This window comes from Magallana gigas, chromosome 1 (assembly GCF_963853765.1).
Source record: "Magallana gigas chromosome 1, xbMagGiga1.1, whole genome shotgun sequence".
In the NCBI taxonomy this organism is placed as follows: domain Eukaryota; kingdom Metazoa; phylum Mollusca; class Bivalvia; order Ostreida; family Ostreidae; genus Magallana; species Magallana gigas.
The window spans coordinates 47848919-47867510 of NC_088853.1; positions in this window are offsets into that span (position 1 = coordinate 47848919).

Genomic DNA, 18592 nt, shown 5'->3' on the forward strand with positions numbered 1-18592 from the left:
TGACCGAGATTGAGTCCTTGACCTCCAGAGAATTTAACATTGCCGACGTAGGACCAGCACCTGAAAGACATCGTGCAAAACGTGCATTTTTTTCTTGAAGGAGGCTAAGTCAACAAACAACAGTCAGATATACCTTAAACTTCAAGATTTTATTATTATAATTTATAATTTAGTAAAGAATAAATCGATATACAGTAGCTTTCAACAGATGAGGTGATATATGGACCAAAGTATATTGACAAACAAATAGAAAAAAAAATTCGGAATTGCATATATTTAAATTTGATATATGTGCCATTACATAATCTCTTTTTTATCTGAGATAAAACAGTTACATGGGAACTATACATCATTATTCATAGTAAGGGTACACTGTCTGCATTCAATCTCCATGGACTTTTAGCTTCGTCCCACATTTGAAAGTCTTTAAGATACATGAGCGCTATTAGGTACACTTTTTTCCTTCGACGGGTCAATGTATTTTGTCAAAACCTATTTCTCTATCTCTCTATATCTAGTTCAAATGCTTTTTTTTTAAATGCAAAAGTCCATTTGGCTTCCCTATAAAAATACCTGGTGTATTGCATGAACTCGATTAAAGTAACATGCTTGTACATGTACTATACACTTGTCACGTGATATCCAAATCGATAAGCGTGTTCGATGTGAATTTCTCGGCCATTAATATTCATTTACGCGAATAATGCACTATTTTTAAGTTGCGAGATTTGGCGATAAAAAATGTCACGTGATAAATATACCAGTCTTGTCGGATCTATTTACTATTTACATCATATTCATCTCCTCTTTTATACTACGACCCGCTTTATTTATTGCAAGAACAGAGTCACAAATCAGAACGATATTCACTGCTGGTAGGTCAACAACATCATCAATAATGTCTCAATTATTAAATTAAAATTATTATTATTTATAATTTATTTAATTTATTTATTGATTTATTATTAAATCAAAGCCATCCAAACTACTCAAGATATATGAATTTTTCATTCTCATCTGAAAAATATCAAAATCATGGGTTTTTTTTCTTCTAAAATTCACCGAATAAAAAATGGGCCGTTGACATATGTTTAGGGATATTGTTCTTCATTATTTATTGAGATATTCGTTTTTAGAAGATTTAATAGTGGAAACATGGTCACGACTATGCGGCCAAAATTGAATGTAAAAAAAATACTGCAAGCTGGAAAAGGGAGAGTGAGGAAGGAAAAGAATATTCTATTGAGAGAGAGAGAGAGAGAGAGAGAGAGAGAGAGAGAGAGAGAGAGAGAATATATTCTAATCACCCATTCTGATCTCCTGTGATTTTTACAAAGTACGTATCCGTGGCAGTTTTGAGTCTCCACCTGACACACGTGGTTTGTGCAATATGTGCGATCATGTCCTGAATAAGTGTGGTGGCTTGGTTAAGTCTTGTACCTGTAATAACAATGGTGATCTTAACTATGGCGTTCATTGATAGAAAAAAACACATAACTCATTTGGGAGGAAAAAGAACAATGATATTATACCCCCCCCCCCAAACAATCCCAAAATACTGATTTATAAACTTGAGGCTATTATAACTCTGGGCGACAAAAATATACCTTGGACCAAGCAGTGTTCATTGGTTAATAAATGAAGTGATTCGTGATAGACGTATGCATTATCCAATGATATTCACTGTATTTTGTATAATAATCTAACTTCAATCTTTGGACAAAATATTTTAAGTAATGAACTACTGTTTCAGTAAATAAAAAAAGAATTGAAAAAGGATGGTACCATTTACATGCGGAGAAAAAACCTTTGGGACATTACACTCATTTTTTTTTCATTCACCACTCGGTACTTTATAGCATGTAATGTACATGTTAAGTACAGTGTATGGTGACTTCTTCCTCTCTTATATTGCAATCGATATTGAATTCTAACAGAATTCTCAATATTACAGTTCTTTCTACCCGGAAACTTGAAGGTTTCATAAGAAAAATGTCTTTACGTTGGAAAATCAGAAACCATGTACAATGAAAATAGAACCTTTTTAACAAGACCTTGGACCATCAGCAGAACGTAACTACCTATTTCTTGCGTCAAAACATGTTAAAAATGACGCTGGTTTCAGAGGAAATATACACCGATTGCGTAGTCTTGATTCAAACGCCAGACAAATCTTGTTGATTTCAAAGAGCAATGGCTGAGCCGCCTTCGGTGAAATAGACAGGCCTACGTCACATTGCTGTTTGACATTAACTCCCCAAAGTCCAAGCTCCTGTTTAAATGGTTCTAAATTTTCTATCTTGACATTTTGTCTATGTCATGTAATCGGGATATGACACTATGATAAAGTTTTTGCATTGAAAATCATTTATTCAAACAAGGATAGCATTTGTATAACGTACGACTTTAAGGTTGCTCACTTCATCCAGTTACATTTTAACAATCCTTGCTTTCGCTTGGTTATATTTTAATTCCTATTTAATTGTATTGTAAATTCTGTTCCGATACTCACCATGTCAACATGTTTTCAAGTTATATATAATATATATAATGCGTGTATATCATCAGTTGTTTCATTCGATTAACAGTTAAATTTTCAAGGGGCTCAACTCAAGTTGTTCGTTCGATACCGCCACCGCATCACCAAGATCTACCAAAGGTTTACAAAATGTTTGGGGAGCGGAGTAGACCGAAAACCCTTGGCTACTGAGGATTAGTTAGATATTGCAATTACATTTGTTTTTTAGCAATAAAATTTCGCCAAAATAATTATCTTAAAAAATTAAATCATTAAAATGTGTTTTCTGCCATTAAAATAACATAACCCTTGACAATGAATAAGTAAAGAACACATACCAAAAGAATTTGTGTCGATCTCATACGGAATAACGCCATTTTCCCAAAGAAATTTTGAAGTAATTCCAAAATTCCTTGCTTGAAGAGCCTATAAATATGAAATTGATATATTTATATGTTTATTCATTCATTCATTCATTTATTCATTTGATAAACAACACCGTTTTACAACGGTCCACAGAGATACCAGTAACAAATTAGATAGCAAGTGTAAGCTGACGGAAATAACGTGCGAAAACCCCAGAGACTAATTCATAATTCATGCCAAACAGGTACGCAAACTATACATCATTATAAGAACCCTTTTCTAACTTCTAACTTGTAGTAAAGTAATTGAAATGTGATTGAAAAGTAATTTAAAATACATGACGTTTTTGAGTGTATTTCAATACATTCATTTACGACTCAACTACAGATTGCTTCCAATTACTTTGAAAAATTACACTCATTAACAATTTCTTTCTTTTTTTTAAATTTTCATCCCTGTTCTAAATGTATTTTAGTTTTTAAATCTCTTCATACAGTTGGTGAGATTCAAATGATGAGTCAAGCAACTTAACAAAAGGAAAAAAAAAAACAATAAAAACAGAGGACAATCCAAAAAAGTTACACAAAACATGTAGATTAATTGAATTTCACTAAATCAACAAAAGAGAGACGTGATTAATCAAAACTGGGCATGTAACGAAAACAAGACCAATCAAAATTGAGCACGTAATGAAAATGACTGTTAAAGACCAATCAGATCTCACCTTTTTTATTCCTACAACGGGTGGTTTTACCGGGGGTAGTGGGTGTCTGTCTTTGTTGTCATCATTCTTTTGCTCTTCATTAACATGAATGTTCTTGGGCTGAAAATTAATATCGTTCCATCTATTTATCAGAGTTTTGGAGGAATTTGAAAATTTAAAATACTTTTAAGAGGTATTGATTTTTAAATTAAACATTTTCAAAGCTCAACATCATTTACAAAATTTTTTATAGATTATGGTGAACTATGCAAGAACATATTTACTTTATTTGCTACACAAATTAAAGTTGCAGCATCATATTAACTTTACTTATTAAACTAATTTTTGCACTGCTTTATTCTTTTACGTTTATCTTTTTAGGAGCATGCAGATGGAAATTAACAATTTGTACTTGATAATTAACAGTTTGTTCTTGATAATTAAGACGCACTGTACCTCAACCAATGCCCGTCGAATACTGTAAAAGTGGTTATTTACGCTGGTGGTTAAGTACGTGTTTTCTATGGTCAAACAATATGCGTGAGTATTAAATACGCGGATACGTGATTTCCACTTTAAAATGTTTAATATTTTACCATACGCGCTGGGTTATTTTACGCGGTTTTCAGCTTATCGCGTATTTAGTGTAAATTTCCCCCACGCGTAAATAACCACTTTTACAGTAGCGGTATTGTCGAAATTCACGGACAGTATCGCATCCTTTTACTATGAAAGAGCCAACAAGCTGATATTCTACTGTTTTCATAAAAAAAAATCAAGTTCTTTTCCGATTGGCTATTTTAACAATTCATTAAAGAATTTTTATTGATCGCGTCAATGCTTTACGCAAGCTTATACATATATCTAAAATAGGATGTTTTGAAAATATTGTCTTCGTTTCCATACCTCCAAAAACTAGAGCATTATGCATTGTCTTACTGATGTCTTAAAATAAAGGAACATTTATCACAACGAGGAGAGCTCTTGGCCCTCCGTCAGTAAACATTAAGGTACCTCACTACACCTACACTTATACTTTTTAAGACACTACGTCACAAGACGGCGATTTAAATGTTTTGTTAAACTGTTTATATCGTTTATTTGTGTTGTATATCGTCGTAGCTCAGTGGATAAAGTATTGGGTTTCTGAACCGCAGATCATGAGTTCGAATCCGCATGGAGGTTTTTGTGCATGTTAACTGAATTAAATTTTTGAAAATGTAATTTTTCATAAAAAATTGCACATTTTTGCCTATTAGACTTAAATACTTCTTATCCATTATGATATCTATCATAACCAAGTAAATTTTCTGCTGATTTGAGAAAATATTTCACGGTGTAGTGAGCCACCGTAAACAAGTCTGGCCTTGGTTATCTGACGATGTGGCGAAGAGTACCTACCTTAAACTCTTTGTTACCAACAACGACAGTCTGTCTCTCTGCATTGTTCTCATCTTCCGTATTCAAACGATCCTGTCAAAATAAAAAAAAGGTAGTGGTCGTAAACTTTGGAGAAGTTGGTACCTAACGTAGTCAATTCTAAGGTATGAAGTACTGCATTCAGGGAAATATTAGCCCCTGTTTTATTTTCGCCCCTTTCGCCCCTGTTGGCAGCGGGCGAATTTAAGACTGGGCGAATCTCAAAGTCTCAAACTACTATTATTTCTCTTTGAACAAAAATGTGTCTTGGTGAATTCAAGACGGGGCGAAACCCGCTGCAAGTGTAGATGGGCCAAAATTACATTGGACAAAAATAACCCTGCATACTGTATTGATATATAAAACATTATACGGTAAATATTTTTTCTAAAAAATGTTAGAATCTATAAGTAATTGGTATATGCGAATCTATACTACTTTATTAAAATAATAGACTCGAATTTTTGAGCGTTAATACCGATAAATCGGTAGAGCACTGTCTTTTGTTTCATATATTCTAAACATCATTGATACTTGAAGATTACCAATTTGTTTTTATTATTTCTCAATCAAGCTTCGCTAATTAATAATCAACGAAAATTCCTCAAAAAATTCCGGAAATCATTTATAATTTTTGGATTTTACAATCTTGCGCATGCGCATTACATTCACGCTAAATCAAGGCTCTTTATTTTATGTTTCCACAATATCACATTTGCATGGATAAACTTAAAGACGATAAAACAAATGCGTGTAAATTTTCATTGGATTTTTCTTCTTCTCTTCATCAAAGAAAATACATGTACGGGAGATAACTCAAACACAAAAATCCCGAGAGTTTTGAATGTCAACATGATGTGTAAAAACCATCTTCGCTAGCCAAGGGTTTTCGGTCCACGTTGCTCCCCATATGGGGAGTGAAGTGGACCGAAAACCCTTGGCTAGCGAAGATGGTAAAAACGTTGTTGAAGAAATGTTGAATTCTGCAATTATAGAATTACACTTTTCGAAGAAGGGTATTTACAGCTTCGAAATGATTTGTTATGAACAATTTGACTGGTATTTTCAACGCAACTTAATTAATTTTCTCCAAAATCGTTTTGGGGCGATACTGCAATTTTCTGCTACATTACGGGTATATGAAAGGCATTTTAACTGTGTCGAAGGCCTGTTGTTGCCTTTCCCCAGACACAGTTACCTTTATTCAAACTCAGCAGAGTGTAGTAAAATTAATAGCATTATTCTAGGCTTAAAGCTTGGTTATGTAAATGTCAACAATATACGGTGTATCTATTTCGTAAATGTCCGAAATCATATGCTATGTCAACCCGTGCACGCACGGGTCAAAATCTAGCATAATAAATGATTTAGCCTTTTTATTGTTTAGGGGTAGATCAGAATGTATGGACAGTGTGTATTACAATACAACTGATATTGCGGGATGTCATATTTCGTAATTAATTTCTCAAAAAAAAACACGTTAGAATCTAGAAGTAATTGGTATATGCGAATAATTAACGATTTAGTCTATTCATTTTCTAGGGTAAGATCACAATTTATGGTCAGGTTGTACTACAATACAACTGATACTGCGTGATGTCATATTTCAAAAGAGTTATATAATTGATATAATGAAAAAAATGTTGCTGTTTTACGCATCTTTAAATAATTTTTCATGTGACAATACAAGGTGAACATTGTGAAATGTTTATATCACGTGAAGGGGAAAATAAATGTTATCAATATTTACAGTGAACTTTGACTTGAATTAACTTTTATATTTTGCATACAATTGTACATTTTTCAACTATATAATATTCAAATAAAATTGGAGTATACTTGAAGTTCTCCGATTCTCAGCGTCAAACTATTTTTTTTTCATCCAAAAAATTGTATTTCTCCTTCAAACTTTATAAATGAAAATGAATAAAAAGAAATGTATTGATGGTATCGATGCATTTTACAAAGTAATGACAAATTTTTCAACGATAGATATAGTGGAATATATATATATATATATATATATATATATATATATATATATATATATATATATATATATATATATATATATATATATATATATATATATATATGAGGAGATCAAATTCTAAAATTAAAAATAAATAAAACAAAGCTTGTACTGGTGCCTCGGTGGCTCGAACCCCTTTACCTTTATGAAGCCACTCAGCAAAGCATTCCGTTTCGTTAAATAATTGATCGTAATATTACCTCTAGAACACTTGGACATTTTTTATGTATAAAATAGTTAACTGGTGCATTTTAAATGATTGACCAAAATATTGAATGTTAAAGTCAAGTTATAAGCGAGATACAGAGGTAAGAATTGGCTGTTATGTTAACAAAGCTCGAGTCTTATAGTTGTTTACAAAATATGTAATGTAGAGATATACCATTTATTAGACAAAATGACATGTAAAAAACAGTTTAAAATAACTCAATATCTTCATAAATACCATTATCCAAAAAAGAAATATACATTTGATTGGAACTTACACCAATACAACACATATGTAAAAATGACAATATTCGAGCTTTGTTTACAAAACAAAGAATTATGATTTCTGTATCTTGCTTATAACTTGATTTTTGACTTTCAAATTTTGACATAGCATTAAAAACGTCTATATTTATCAGTATAAACATAGAAAATGGAAAATTAAAATTTGAAAATTTTAAGTCAAATCGTGCCCAAGTCCCTTTAAGTTATTTAATTTGTTTATATAAAAGACAAATAAAGAATTATTTGTACGAATAAAAACAAAATCCAGTTGTCGAAAATGGCTGAGAATCGGAGATGGTTAAGGGTAAATGAACGGCAGACCATACCATTTTGTGACCTTTAAGTTGTCGAAAATGGCTGAGAATCGGAGTTGACATACGGCACAACTTTGTGTTGTGAGCTATAATAGACATGAACTTGCTACATGTACCTAGCCTAAAGAAATTATTTTAATGCTATTAATGCATGTCTTAATTTTCTTAAGCTTACTTTCTCCAATGGATCTTCTTGCCCTTCACTGGATCCCCCTTGAGCTCGTGACTGTAGGTTTTCCATTCCAAGCTCCTTCAGAAGTTCTCGCAACTGAACATCTACAGCAGAAAAATGTCTGAGTTTGTGTTTTTGTTACCTTTTTTTTGTTTCTTTTTTTTGGGGGGGGGGGTTCTGTTTTTTGTTTTTTGTTTTTGTTTTTTTAGACTAAAAGGTTTTTTAACAATTCCCTAGCGTATGGACGATAAAGGTTTAAATACAAAGACCATGGACGAAGAAATCGGTGCAAATGCCCTTGGATTCAATCCTAAAAAAAATCTAATTTAAATATTTTTACTTATATTCGGAAATAACAAAATATTGGTAATTTCAAACGATTTACTTAAAAAAAAAGATAGAATCTCTCTAAGCTTTTGTGTATTTTACTTTAAATTCTACCTTTTTAAAAGATTTAAATAATGCCACTTATTGTACGCCGACACCAGTTCGTATCAATATTTATGCCTCCTCATTCTCCTACCTACACATCAAACAAACTCACAAATGTGTTGAAAATTTTTTTGATTAAAATATGATTATATCCTGATCAAAACATTTATACATTGATGTACATCATATCTAGTACATACCAATAACTCAAGTAGAACAAAAGTCAAAATATTGTAACTGTAAAAAACATGTTAAAATTAACTGCAACATATATACTATGAAGAGCAGAATATTATACAAGGTAAATTATGCATTCAAACACATAAGTAAATTATTTATAACACAAACTGATGGCAGAAAGTGCACGCCGACACCAGTTCGGATCAATATATATCAATACATGTATTGTATTTGCCATTGAAAACGAAATTTTTTTGCAGTGTTAAATATGTTGGCATTTTTATTTCTGAGTCTCTTATAAGCCCTTCTGTAGATATTTCATCCGACTAGTTCGCCCAATTTCTTTACCACTTTTGTAGCAATTGACAACAACCTGACCTGAACAGAACTTTATTTTTTTTTTACAACGATTGATAAACAAGTTCTGATATTATATTAATTTTCTTTTGCTTTGTACCTGAAATGTTATGCTAAGTATTTTTAAAGTCATATCAAACTAAAAGGTTTCTTCTTTTGTAGTCTTAATACCATTATATATTAAGACGTTCTTTTTTAAATTGAACTTTAACTTTTAATAGTTTTCCCACTTGTAATGGAATATTACCATCTCTTTAATGCTATTTATCAAATGTCTCATCTTTAGTGTTCAACACTCCCTTGTTTGGATGAGCAAACCTCCGAAAATAAAAGGACATTAAACTGAATTTTTTGATAGTTGCCATTGCAGTACCCCAATGAAAGAACATTTTAATTTCAACACAATCGCTACATCTAAGACAAGGGAAGAATTGAATTCATGTGGAATTTTTTTTTCAGAATACCAATTCAAGTTTATAAAGTAAACAAGCACACTTTGTAATAAGCATCTAAAATATCTCTTGAGAAAGAGAAAGAGAGAAATATTGCTTGGTGAAAATTAGAACACCTGTCCTTGGTTGCTTTGTAATTTTTTTTTTTTAAATCCAACAAAACTTTGCTGTTTCTTATTTATAATCATGCAAAATAATGTATATTTTTTTTCAAAATACTTTATACACGTTTTTGAATAATATCTGAGTGACTTTTTATGACAAATTTGCAATAAAACAAAATATACTCTAAGCTTTTCGAAATCATCTTTATGAATTGCATAATTTGTATACTAGTAACTTTTTCTAATTTTTGCATCATGAAAAACTGTTAATATATTCTATAATTTGGACGAAAGGAAAGACCTTTGCAAAGAAAACAAAGTAAATTTTACCTTTGATTGTTGGTGCATTCTTTGGTTGAACGACTGCAATGCCAGCTCCCAAAAGAAGCAAACCCAAAAAATGTCCTGCTCTCATGGTTATAGGCTCCTAGTGTCTTCGTCTGAACTTAGAGGATTAAGTCATTGAATATATATACTGGTATGTTTTAGCGTAGGACGTATGCAAAGCAACCGGTGCATGCAATTATACGTAGGTATCGGTTGGTCTATTTTGGGACTGAGTTCCTCCCCCCCCCCCGAAAAAAAACCCCCAAAACCACAAAAATCAAACAGATATCCGGGAGTCTGATCTATTAAACCTGATATGGAAATACGTCATTAATTGTCTTGTTTTTTTTTTTTGCTTTTTATCATTTGGGATGAAAATAGTTTTTAAAATTAAATTTTGAACACAAGATCAAAGACCGTAGTAAAGTGCAATGACATTCGATGGATGTATTGAGTGAATTTTAAGACCTGTTTCATTATATTTTGTTTCCAATATTTTGAATCTCTACTTATCTACGGATTTTGTTGTTGTTGTTTTCTTTATTATTGATTTTTTAAAGGAGGGGATTAGTTTTGTTTGTTCTTTTATTGTGCTGGTTCAGAGTGAATGTTAAAAGGTATTTGGCCCAGGAGATTTGACAAATATTTATTTGGTAACTAGACATAATAAACTAAAAGTCCACGTGATAATAAGATTCATCTTCTGCATTTAATGAGTAGATTTTGTGTATTTTTACTAGGGGTTTGGGCCTCAAATAAAGAATTCTTTGACCATACAGTATTATTTTTTACGATTCATAATTTATGTATTTCGTTCAATTTCTATATGTGCATACCTTATACGAAATCTCGTAACATTTTACTGAATTTGTGAAATTTGATAGCCATATAATTTTCTATTGTAAAATCTTTTTTACAAGAAAGAAGTTTTCTTGAAACCAGACTCTCTTCACAATTCAACTTCCAGTATTGCAGGAAATGTTTGGAGTTTTTCAAATGGTTCTTAACTTGTTGTTTGAACATTGTGGGTTTGTACACTTTTTACATTAAGGTAACGAAATGTTATACATGTGTATTCACACTTCAACTAGTGACATCTTTGTACTTAGCACATAACATTGCCTAAACTAAGGTTGAAATTTTCTGTAGATGGGTTGTGTATCAGGGAAGATTCTGCACTTATTTTCAACTATTACCAGTGTAATTAGATATCGAGAACATCTAAAGAAATACAAACGATAACATCCTAATTGGTTCCTAATAAAATCCTCATGAAATTATTGCTATATTATTTTAATTGATAAAAGTCGTATATATCGTCACATATTTGACCTTTGACCTTTTAATATGACCTTGGATTATCATACAATGTTTAAAAGAAATGCAAGTTATACATTCTTCAATGCATTTGATGGAAAGCATAACTACTCACAAATTTAATAGACACCATTCAAATGTAACTTTTGAAATTTTAAAATATGTGAAACCTCAATTTTTTCTGCGTTGAATAAATGAAAGGTGCACTTTATATTTGTTTACGTAAGAAAAAGGATTAAAATCAAATATTAACATCTTTAAAGAATTATGTCTTTGTTTTGTATATTTATAAAAAAAATTTATCTCAATATTCAGTTATTTTGGAACATTAAAAAACCTGCTTTTGTTAAAGAACGTTCTAGTATGCATGTTTCTGAATCTTCTTTATTTAGTTTGGGTATATTGTAACATACATGTAAAACGTGACACTGAGTTCAAAATTTAGATAGATGGACATGCAGCTTCATTGTGTGTGATATGTAAACAGCTTTCTCATTTTCTTTTACAAAGCGATCCTTTGTTCTGATTTTTTTTTTGGCGTGAACCCTCTGCATGGTCCGTGCACAATATATTATACAAGCGAAACAAAACCGGATTCTGTGGAGGAAAAGTAAGCTTGCGCATGCCTGAGAATGCTTATTAAATCGCCACTAAGACCATCACTCCCCATAAATATGTCAATATACCCTCCACTGACAAAACCTTGCCCGTGTAACATTGGCATAACTCCTCCCTCCTCTTTTTAAAACATGAATGGTATAAAAAAAAAAAATTTACATAACATTTCCTTTTTTTTAACTTTACTTAATATTCATAAATTTGGCTATTTGGCACCGATTATTCTCTTTCATTATATGTATTGGTACTATTGTGGGTTCCATTACCCGAGTTAATGGACACCCACACACATATTCATACATCCTGGAGACGCTTTTATAATTCAATAATGCTTCAGCAATTTACTTTAATGTTAAATCTGGAAAATTTATTTAAATGCTGGAAATTTTATTTTCACGCTCTAAGAAGAAAACATTTTTCATAACCTAATAAATATTTTCAATTTTCACATTATTTGAAATATAGTTCTTTTTTGCTATGTAACCTCATTTACTCATTGCATCATGCCTTTTTGGAAGCTTTGGTAAGATATTCATTCAACTGTAAAAATACTACAAAATTGGTGATTGATTTAATATCCTTTTTTCTGTTAATACTAGTACTTCAAATTTCTTTTTGGTCACTCAAATATGATGAGAAATATCTCTTTTCACTTTGCAATGGATAATCAGTCAGAGAGGCGCTCATCTTCTTCCCCAACAGAATATATTACATAATAAACAAATTATTTTGTTTCCCTCTATAAAAATTCATTGACCAGTATTTACCTCTTACAAAATATATCGCGTTATATGTACATACTTTAAAGTCATGTACGCGTCTTCGGAATCTCAAAAAGTTTCACTGATTTCGTGGATAAGGCGTATAGTTTTCTATTTTAAGATTCAGAATCTTTTGAATCCGGCACCGCTTCACAATTTACCTTCCAGTATTTCAGTTCAGGAAATATTGGAGTTCTCAAACGGTTCTGAGGCAGGATGATAAAAAAAATATCGGTCAGTTCGACATTATAATCTTAAAGCAATATGAACTGTATTATTTAAAATTTTATTTTGCTGCAAAAACTTGCTAGTATGATAAGTCTGCATATACGAGGGCTGTCCAAAAAGTTCATGGACAATCGCGTTTTTGTCATTTTAAACGGGTTTATATATGCATATTGTATACCAACATATTTGTCATAAAATTCCAAATCAGATTAAAGACGTTTTGAATGTTTTCATTAAAATTAAACTTAAATTTTACTGTATTAAAGTGTCGCGAAAAGCACGAACGGCCCATTGTCAAAATTGTCCAAACTTCGAGATTGGGTTTTCAGATAAGAATATTAACAGTATTTTTAATACAGGTAAAAACGTCAAAATATATCGTAACTTAAACTTTTATGATAAATAAGACTTGAAAAAAACCCATCAATGTTTGTCCGAAGAAAGATTTTTCTTCTAAGGAATATGTAGCAGGTCAATTTTTGTACAGGACGACAATAATGCAATTTTTCTGAAATTAAGGCTTCTTAACGGATTTTCTTAAAAAAATATGGCAAACAGAAATATATAAAACATGATATTTTTTATCCTTCTAGTAGAAAATTTTCAACATGAAAATTGCAGCTCATATTGCTTTGAATACGATAGTTTAACAACAGTTTCTAAGGCAATGCAAGCTACTGACAAACAAGTGGACAAAACAGGACTACCAACAGTCTCGATTGAAGTCATTTTTCGTAAGTTCTATTGTCGATACAACGACCTTGTCAGCAAAATAAATGTCTAATTTTTTCCTACAACATTTTTATAAAAAAAAAAACAAATCTCAAAAACTGTTAGGGAAATATTCAGGTGTAGAATGGAAAAATACTATTTCAATGTAATCTACAAGAACAGAGTCTGGTCATTATTTGATAAATCTATATCAGAGTTTAATTATAAATTACTTCACAACCTGTTGACCACAAATCTAGATCTGTCGATTTGTCAATGGGATAAAAACATTAATGGGAATTGTTATAATTGCAACATGACAGAAAACATACAACAATTGATCTTTAAATGTGACTTATAAATGCCAGTTTGAATGGCGGATTTCACCGATACTTAACATTGATGTTACATGGAAATTTATTATCATTGGCTTTATTTTTGCCAGCATCAAATATTCTCTTATTTCAGATGAAACTTTTTCATTCATTGCATGTAAAATTTACAAATATAAAATAAAATGTAGAAACTTAAATGAACATATGCTATATAAGGGTATGCGCTGTTTTTCTTAAATGCACTAATGCAATTGTATCTTACTGTAAATAAGTCAAAATGTATAAAATTTTGACTTATCATAAGCATTCTTGAAAAGTTATCAAATAATATATGACGACTAATTATATTACAAGTACTATGCAATGTATTAGAGGGAGACCTGCCCCTCTTCACATCTACGCGGTAGGCAATTTAGGACTGCAGTGGATAGTGAAACTGGTCCTGACGCATATTTGCTTATTATTCAGATTGCGTTGTTCTACAGATATATATGTATATTTAATACCAAAAATATTTTTGTAAGTATAGAATGTATTAGATGGAAACCTGCATCTTTGTACATCTATGCGGTGGATAATTTAGAACTGTGAATATTGAAACTACATGTAGTCCTGCCGCATAACTGCTTATTGTTTTGATTACATTGAACACACATGTTCTGCTTTGTGTATATTTATTACCAAAAATATTTTGCTCTTCACGAGTAAATTTTAAGTTTATGCATAATTATAAATTGTGATACATGTACAAATGTACATTTATATACTTGTATATAAGTCATTGTTGGTATATGTCTCGTAAACTTTTATTACTTTTATTATATTATATCATATGTGACCCAGCCCCCCTGGCACCCCAGATGAAGATTATATTTAGGGGGTCTCTGCAGAGACATTACCGCACAATTATTTGTATTTTCTCTTAATTAATTTTGAAAAAAAAAAAACCTTATCAGCAAATACAATCTTCAATTGGGTCGCATTCATACTGACGTTTTTCATACTGCAAGTATTATCATTATTATTTTTTAACATAACTTTTTGATTTATTGATCAATAGGGTCTCTCCTTCTATGAATGTTCATGTATGAATAATATTTTTTTGTAGAATGTTGTATACATAACGTTAATACTAGTAGTGTCGTGTACAACTGTTTATAATTCATATGATTTTTGGCAAATAAATAAATAAATACAATACAATTTCTACTTATTGTTAGACCATAATTTATCACCTAATTGCCTACGGGTTTTTCCATGGCACCTGATCCTACTTCTAATTGTTTGCTCTGCTCCTGTTATGTATTTTTGTTTTGAACTTTTGATTTTCAACGCTTTTTTAATTATTTAGTAAAGACAAATCCAAATATTTCAGTTTTTAAATTTTAATATTTTCCTTATTTTCATACAGAGATCTCCGATTAAAGGAGATTGATATCCTAGTAGGCTAAAAATGGCCATGATCGTTCAGCCATTTAACTTAATTGAAAAAATTTGGATTGTTCCTTCTTTACATTTAGATTCCAGCTAATTTCATCTCTGTGCCTGCAGATCTAGATAACATTGCTTAAACTAAGATTGGTCTTTTCTGTAGATGCACTGTGTATAACAGGAAAGATTCTGCACTTAATCCCAACCTGTGCCAGGCTGATATAAGTTCTTGTGAATTACAGAAAATGCTTATATCAAATCTCCACTAAGATCCCCACAAATAAGCTCATATGCCCTACATCGATAAAAACTTGCCCGTGCAACATTGACAATTTTGTCATTTTTTTTGTATCAGAAAAGTAATTTTAAATAAGTAAATTTTATACACCACTTCCGTTTGAACTTTAAATATTCATCTGATAGGTCTAATTGACACCAAATATCCTTTTTGTATGTATTTCAAAATATGATAATTTGACGACTGGATATATATTTAGTTAAAACGAATCCGGGTAATGGAAGGTGAACCTAATGGACACCCACGCATATACCCAGGAGGTGCTTTTATCGTGCATCATTGCAGCTTAAGCAAATCGACCTTAAGTTTAAATCCTGAAATCAATTTACATGCTCCAAGATGAAAGCAATTTATGTCATAATGACATTTCCCATTAGAATAAGATTTACATGTAGATCTAATTTTGAACTATTTTAAAAAGCGCCAAGTTTGGTCACGTGTTGCAGTACTTCACGAAATAAAAGACAGCAATTATGCAAACAAATTAACATTAAGTTTGTTACTGGAGCTCTGCGAAATAACATTTTGGGTTATGAATGAATGAACCCCCATCCCCTTACCCCTGCTACCGATAACTAGGGTTCACCATAACTAGACTATATTAATTAATTAATTTTTTTTCGGGGGGGGGGGGGGGGGCTAAATAATACTGATTGAAATCATGCAAATGAAATGACTTTGTGTATAATAAAACATATTTTTGCATAAATTGATTTCAATTTAGAGCTTGATAATTAACAAACAGCAGTGTAAAAAAATTATCAGATTTTTAAGAAATTGAGTTTAAAACCTTCGGAAGTTTAATTTTAACAATTTCCTAAATTTTCTTAAACATCATCCGTAAGAATTTTTTTTAATCTAGCCAGCATTTTGTTCTGTTTTGAAGTGACTGTGTGGTCAACATTAGAACCGTTTTAACAAGGTCTTGGACTTTCAGTATGACGTTATACTATCAATTTCTTGCGTCAAAACAAGTTACAAATGACGCTGGTTTCGAGTGAAATATACACCGATTGCTTATAATTAGCCTTGGCTCAAAGGCCAGACAACCCTTGTTGATTTCAAAGAGCAATTGCTGAGTGGCCTACACTGAAATAGACATGCCTACGTCACAGTGCTGTTTGACACCCACTACCCAAAGTCCAAGCTCTTGTTGAAATGGTTTTACTCATCATGCAGATCTGCCTTGAATTTTGGAGTTGATTTCTTCAGCCATAAACTATTATTCATTGGAGGAAAATATCCAAAAGACAAACATTTTAAATTTATAAATTACAATATTCTCTATGTCTTTATACAGAACCCTTCTTCTTAAAGGGAATAATTTAATCTGAAAATAACAACAACCCAGCCCAGCTTATGTGTGGGCCCGTCACGGCCTCATGAATTCTTATACAACCGTTTTTATTTCAGCAGCTGAATGATTAAATAAATAATGGCGTCCTTCACTTTCCATATAATAACACGTGTTTGTCCCACAATAACTACTGCATGGTTTTGTTTAAATTTACATGTGTAAGTACTAATTCTTAATGCAACCTTTGAAATAATAAAGAAAAAGAAAATATCGCTATCCGTATGAAACAAAAATAATTGTGAGTTTTATAGCAATGTGTTTTCACATTTCACATTTACAGCACATATGTCATCTTCAAACCATGTAATACTTATGAAAATGTGTACTTTAATTAAAAAAAAAGATATTTGATTTGGTCGGTCATCCTACGTAACAACCATAACAAATTCACTGTTTACTTTATTATGTTTCGTTTTTTATTCTTTTTTGTAAATCCTGTTTTCTTATACTTTTGTATATAATTCTTCTGCGCCTCATGTAACATATTATGTGTTATCAGTGAAATAAATAAACTTGAACTTGAACATTGTTTCCGGGACCCTTTTACGTGTATGTAATTTATGAGTTATTTCTTGGGCCGTACGTGCGAGTGAAATTAATGTACTGATGTCTACGTAATTGGCACGTGTTTATTTTTAAAGGGGCATTACGAAATGTTTATGAATTTGTGATTTTTTTTAAAATGCTGTTGATTGGTGTATTAGTGTATATACGTATCATTTTGGTTAAAATACGTGTTACATGCAGTCCCTGCAACGTTCTATTTTCCCATTTTCCTTGCGTTCACCGCGCGCTCACGGTGCGCTCACCGTACGCTCACTTGCGCTCCCCGCTCCGCTTCGATCGCGCTTCCCGTTCACAAAGCACTCACCGTGCTCTCACTGTGCGTTCACAAAGCGTTCACCTTGCATTCACCGTTCGTTTAGCGTTCACTTATTGTTCAGTCCGATAAGTTCATTCATTTTCATCCCGAACTCCAAAATGAAAGGATCGGTATTTGCGAGTCGCAACGAGGTTAGAAAAGAACGCATGCGTAAAGGTGAAAGGAAACTTACATGTATATTACAAATAAAACATCATTTAAATCAGAATTTGATCCGTAAAATTTTATCAAGTACACATTCTTGAGCAGGTCCGTTTTTGTTGTTGTTGTTTTTATAATGTCTACAAGAATTATTACCAATGTATGTTTTTAAAATGATCTATATAGGAATTATAATTTCCCGTATGCTATGAGTGAGCTCACCGTACGCTCAGAGTGCGCTCTTCGTTCACTTACTATTGAAGTGGGAAAGTAGAACGTTTCAGGGTCTGTAAGTATTTCAAAATTTATATATTCAAACTTTAAGTATTAATTAACAGTTATGTGTAAAGGTAAGATTAAATTGATTATTTTTTGATAAATTTGAATTAATTTTACACATGTACTTTCACCACAGTAAGAAAAAACATAATGTGTGTGTATAACTCGTTCATTTTGTGTTTCTCAAAAACTATCTTAATAACATGAGTAAGTCCAATTGTGAATAGAGTATCTGTACTTGTAATAAGACTGTTTTCGATTTTTGTTTCGTACAATTTTTTTTTTTGTCGTTACTGTGACTGTCGTTGCTATTTAAAATATTACATTTCGAGTGACGGACTGTACAAAGAATTCTCATTACTTGT